The sequence below is a fragment of the Grammomys surdaster genome, unplaced genomic scaffold (genome assembly GCF_004785775.1).
Source record: "Grammomys surdaster isolate TR1022 unplaced genomic scaffold, NIH_TR_1.0 169, whole genome shotgun sequence".
NCBI lineage: Eukaryota > Metazoa > Chordata > Mammalia > Rodentia > Muridae > Grammomys > Grammomys surdaster.
The window spans coordinates 2,419,885-2,425,931 of NW_021604617.1; the positions used below are offsets into that span (position 1 = coordinate 2,419,885).

Here is a 6,047-nt window from a genome sequence, read left to right on the forward strand (position 1 = left end):
TCTCTCTCTCTCTCTCTCTCTCTCTCTCTCTCTCTCTCTCTCTCTCTCTCTCGTGTGTGTGTGTGTGTGTGTGTGTGTCTCTGATTTTTGCAAAGTCACTTTGTACATGTGAAGGTCAGTTCTCTCCTTCCCCTCCACATTGGGTTCTGGAGATGAAACTCCAGTTCACTTGTCAACAAAGGCTCTACTCACTGAACCATCTCACTGAATAGCTCTACACAAGCTATCCAGCACTTTAATGTAAAACAGGCTTTATGTTAGATGGTTTGTGAAATAGTAAACTGAGGTAAGTACTCTATTTCTCTTGGGTTCCTGGGCAAGGACAGGGGACCAGGGATTGAACTTAGAGTTCTCTGTTGGCCAGGCACATCAACGGGTTGTAGCCTGAGCCCATGTACTTTATAGCTTGACACAGTCTCACTAATCATCCCAAGTAGGCCTTGAATTTGTTCTCTAATCCAGGCTGATCTGAATTTGGCAGTCTTCAGGCCTCTGCCTTCCAAGTAGCTGCAATTACAGGCCTGCACCACCAGGCTGACTAGAGGGAACTATTCTAAGCATGCCTAAGGTAGGCTGTGATGTTCTGTAAGTTAGATCTATTAAACGCTATTTGAGACAGGGTCTTGCTACATATAATAGAAACACACGGGTACATTTATCAGTGTATCTCCTATTTAGGGAGAAAGCTGTTTGAGTAGATGAAGCTCAAACCTTCTGATTTTTACTGAATTTTTGCTGCTTTTGGAAACCCAAACATGAGTATCTCTTAAGCAACCTGAAAATTATAGAAACAAATTAAACATCCAGGAACCAAACTTTGTATGACCTAGATTTTCTGGAACAATCTTAATATCATGAATGTTATTACTGTTAGTACCAGGTTATTGTTTAAATAAACTTAAGGATGATTCTGATTCCTATCTGAATTAAAAGGTTTATACATACATATATAAAATCTCATTTAAAAAATTTACAGTTCTGGTTCATGGTAGGCAAGCATTGTACCTCAATCGTCACTTTTGAGAAAATGTTAAGCCAGCATGTAGTGATTTGAATATGCTTGGCCTTGGGAATGGCACTATTAGGAGGTATGGCCTGTTGGAATAAGTGTTGCCTTGCTAGAGCAAGTATGTCAGTATGAGTTGGGCTTTGAGACTCTCCTCCTAGCTGTCTGGGAGCTAGTTGTCTTGCTCCTGTCTTCCTTTGGATGAAGACATAGAACTCTCAGTTCTGCCAGCACCATGCTTGCCTGGACACATTTGTGCTTCCTGCTATGATGATAATGTACTGAACCTATAAGCCAGCCCCACTTAAATGTTGTCCCTTATAAGAGATGCTTTGGTCATGGTGTCTTTTCACAGCAATGGAAACCCTAAGACACAGCGTTTCACAAAGTTGAGTAGGCTAGCCTTGAACTTGAAATTCTCTTGCTGCAACAGAAAAACTGGCATTATAAGCCTGCACCACCAATTTTAGCTACACAAATAAAATCTTCTCTCCTTCACCCTTTTCCTGTCTTTGAAACTGGGTCTCCTGTATATAGCCCGGACTGACCTTGGACTCCTGATTCTTCTTCTACATCCAGAATTTTAGGATTGGAGATGTAATATATCTAATTTCACATTGTATGTGCCACCATGTTCTTCTTATACTTGTATGTCATAAGCACTCACCAAAGCTATATGTAATGCAGCACTGGGGAGATAGAAGCTGGAGGATCAGGAGTTCAAGGCCAGTCTGAGCTTTGAGAAGCTGGATCTCAACCAAACCAAACCAAACAAACAACAACAAAAATCTTTATCAGATAGACCTTTAATTCCAGCACTCAGGGCAGAGGTAAACAGATATCTGTGAGATAAAGGCCAGCATGTCTACATAGCAAGTTCCAGGCCACCTGGGTTACATAGTGAGACTTCATCTCAAAAAACAAAGAGGGGCTAGAGAAATGGCTCCATGTTTAAGACCACTGGTGTTGGTGACAAGATTTTTCTGGGGAGATGCAACACTAGATAGGGAACCAATGACAGACCAAGGTATGGACACTACTGAAGTTCACGTTGGTGAACCAATGAATTTTATTGGAGTTATTTACAGAAATATAGGTGGGAGGTTATTATGGAAGCAGAAATGACTCAAAGACAGGCATGTCACCAAAGCCCACCCCCAGCATGGATGACAGCTCACAAAGATGGGAACCTGGAATATACTACACAGTCTATATGTTAGAGACTATATGTCTTCCCATCCTTCCCAGGCACCTAAGTTGACCTCCTTTGCAGCCTGGCAAAGAGGGCCTAGTGAATCTGGTCAGATTCAGGGATTAATGACTCTATTTTGAGTTATTTACCTTGCCAAAGGAGCTTTGCTTCAAGGTGCAATGTTTCAACCTCCAAGGAAACTTAACAACTGGCTGTTCTCGAAGAGGACCTGGGTTCAGTTATCAGCACCCACAAAGTGCTTACAACAGTCCACAACTTCAGGGCTAGAGGATCCAATATTGCCTTCTAGATTCCTCAGACACTGCACTCTAATTACAGTGTACATATACACATGCAGAATAGCACGCAAAATAAAGACAAACAACATACTTCATCAAACATCCCCATGTGTGTTCTTGTTTTGTTTTTGTTTTTTATGAGACAAGGACTCTGGCTGTCCTGGAACTCACTATGTAGACCAGGCTGGCTTCAAACTCACAGAGATATGACTGTCTCCAAAGTACTGGAATCAAAGGTATGTACTGCCCAGCTCCCTCATTTGTTCATAATAGTGTCTATAATTTTTAATTCATTAACTCATGTTACTGAGAATGGCAGGGGTTTGCCCACTGTAAGCTCATGCTCTTTGCTTAGATAAATCTCTTGTCCTAGATTTTTTTCCTTTTTAAATATCTTTTAAAATGATTATAATTTATTAATATTATGAGGGTGTTATGTACACAATGACATATGTAGTGGTCAGAAGACAATGTAAGGGAGTCAGTCAGTTCTCTCCTCCTACTGCCAAACTACACGTATTGTTTATTATTATTTGATTACTTGCCTTGATTTACTTTGGGTGTGGGCGTGTGTATAAGTATGGACATATGCCTACACATAGAAGTCTGTTCTCTCCTTCTACCATGTGAATTCCAATGGTCAAACTTAGGCTGTTAGGCCCTGTAGCAGGTACCTTTATCCAATGTGCTGTGTCATTGCCCCCATTTTTGTATTTTGAGAGAAGATTTTGCCAAGCAGCTCTAACTGGCCTAGAACTTGCTATACAGAATAGGGTAGGCTCCAATCTGCTTTCTTCTGCCTCTGTTTCTTGAATGCTGTCAACTGTTCTGTACGTTTTTGAGAAATCGTTTAATTCTATAGCTCAGGGTGGCCCGAAAACTCACTAGGTTGTGGGTGCACTTCCAGATGGGCTCCACGAGGATCTCTGGCCGGGCTGAGGACAGGGTGCGATCGGCGGCTGCCTTGCTTCCTCTGTCCGTGGGCAGCCTGGGATGGGTGGTGAGCAGGCAGCGAGAGTCCACTGCTGCCCTGCCACCAACCACGTCTCAGTGCCTCAGCGGCGGCGGAGAGGGGAAAAGTGTTACAGCTCTCCTGCGAGGAGGGGAGGAACCTTGACAAAAGCTCTCAGACAGAGGGAAGAATCTCACACACCTTTACTTTTGAGCTTGGTCAATATATACAGTTTTGGGGTGGCAGCAGGTAACCCCTATTGGCTTGGTCTGAGAGCTTGGGAATGCCTCATCTGCATGAAGGTGCTACTCCTACGTGATCACTGGCCATGGACCTCTCTGTGGGAGGGACTGTGGAGAGCTTGAAGCTGAGAGAGCCAGATAGGGAAGGTCCGAAGCACCTCCCGTTCCAGCGGCCCAGAAGCCAGGGTGCCGGGGCTTCTGGGACTCTGCTACCAGGCTTTCCAGCCTTCACAGCTCACTGCCCCACACTAGGTAGTCCAGTCTAGACTAGAGTTTAGAGAACTCCTCCCACTTCAGCCTCCAAAAATGATGGATTAGAGATATGCATCATCAAATCTGACTCCAACATTTTCTCATTCATTCATTAATTCATTCATTCGTTTACTGTTTTGGTTCTCTTCTTCCATCAGGAGGGTTCCACACCTCAAACTCTGGTCATATTTTTGGCAACAAATATCTTTACCCACTGTGCCATCTAACCCACACTATTATTTTCATTTCTTTCTTCCTTTCTGCTTCTTTCTTTCTTTTACATAAAAGGGTATTTTTACTATTTTACTGTATACTATCTTTTTTGTTGTTGTTATTGTTGCTTTTTCAAGACAGGGTTTCTCTGTGTAGCCCTGGCTATCCTGGAACTCACTCTGTAGGCCAGGCTGATCTTGAACTCAGAAATCCACCTGCCTCTGCCTCCCAAGTGCTGGGATTAAAGGCATTCGCCTCCATTGCCCAGCCCTATATACCATCTTAATGAACACACCATGTACATTTTCTCAGCTAGCAAAAAAGACACAAAGCAAAACTTCCTCGATGCTCAGAGAATGATGCTCAAGAGTAGTCCCGTGTCTTTGGGAGGGTTTGGTTTCTTACGATGTCTGTGAGGATACTGTCCGTGCGGGTACCGGTGATGCTTTGTGGTGAAGAACACCTTGCTCAGTTTTTCTATCATGGACCCTTGCTCCAGCTGCCTGCGCTTTCCTTCTAACTTGGTTTTCAGTATCTGTCCGTGTGTTTCCTCATTGTTATGGAGAATATCTGGTTGAGGGATGGGTTTGGTGTGTTCATAGGGTACGTCCACGGAAGGGTGGTAGCACATTATTGTCCTGCTGTCGGATTTCAAAGCCAGGTCTACCTTGCAATTGTAGTCATCGGGAAGAGAAGAATATATAGATTTGTGATAAGCACTAGGTAAAGCTCTGTTTTGGATTGGAAATAAATGTTTCCAGATAGTTCTGTTTGATATCGCCCATTTTACTGCTGCCGCCATGATCCGCTTAGCAAGTGATTTGAAAAAAAAAAAAATGATATTGTGAAGAGAAACTGCCCCTAAAACCTGTGACTAAGCACACAGATTTTCGTTCCCCGCTGGCTCGCCAGCTTGCTTCATTCTGGGTCCCCCCTTAAGGTACTTAGCCAGTTGTGTGGCCCAAGCCTTTAACTTGGGAGAGAGAGACAAGTGGATCTCTGAGTTCAAGGCCAGCTTGGTCTACAAAGTGAACTCCTCCAGGACAGCAAGGGCTACACAGAGAAACCCAGTTTCCAAAGGAAAATAAAAAAATGACTCTGACTGAGGCATGGCCATCCCTTCCATGGATTGAATTGTTTTGTTTCACTTTGGCTTCTGTCGACAGGGCCTCACACTGTAACCAAAGTTATACTGGAACTCTCAATGTTCTTCCAGTCCTCCCTCCACCGTTTCCCAAAGCTTACAGTGTGTCTTCCCTGGTTCTACACAAAATTGACACTTAAGTGAGCTGGGTTTTAGAGCCAAAACTATGACAATGGTATCCTCCTCTGGGACATGTAATTCAGAGTGCCCTTCATTGCATGAAAAAAAAAAATCAGTATATCATTTGGTATTCGTTTCAGACAGGGTAACTTCATAAATCTAGAGGCTCACTCTCCTGCCCAACTGTCATTATCAGCCCCATCCCCACCCCACCCCAGGAGGCGGGGCCCTCCTCACATGTCTTTGTGCTAAATCCCCAAGACAAAAGACATCTGCATTGACGCATTCAGTTATCTGGCAAGTGCCTGGCTTGGAAAGGATTTGAGTGGCAGACCCACTTAGGTAACTAAAAAGACAAATTAATTAACTTGTCAAATCCGGCTTCTTAGCATGAATGTGAAAGACTCTTGCATAACCAAGTATTGTTCTCAGCATACCAAGCAGCCTTTTTTCCTTTTCTTTGTACTCAATTCATGCTTTCCCAAATCTCATGAGTGAGCTCCTCTTCTAGCAGTAAAGGCTATTCAGAGTGGCTGGGGAACTTTCGGTAAGATGGATTCCTATTGCCCTCAGATTCATATGCAGAGATATCCAAACCTTTATGCGAGAAGCATGGTAGCCGCCCTC

The 6,047-nt window shown here is 43.6% G+C and overlaps 1 pseudogene; it reads right to left on the minus strand.

The window, feature by feature from the left end:
• Positions 1-4,505: 4,505 nt before the first annotated feature.
• On the minus strand, positions 4,506-4,958 carry LOC114620561 (annotated as a pseudogene).
• Between the last annotated feature and the right edge of the window lie 1,089 nt (positions 4,959-6,047).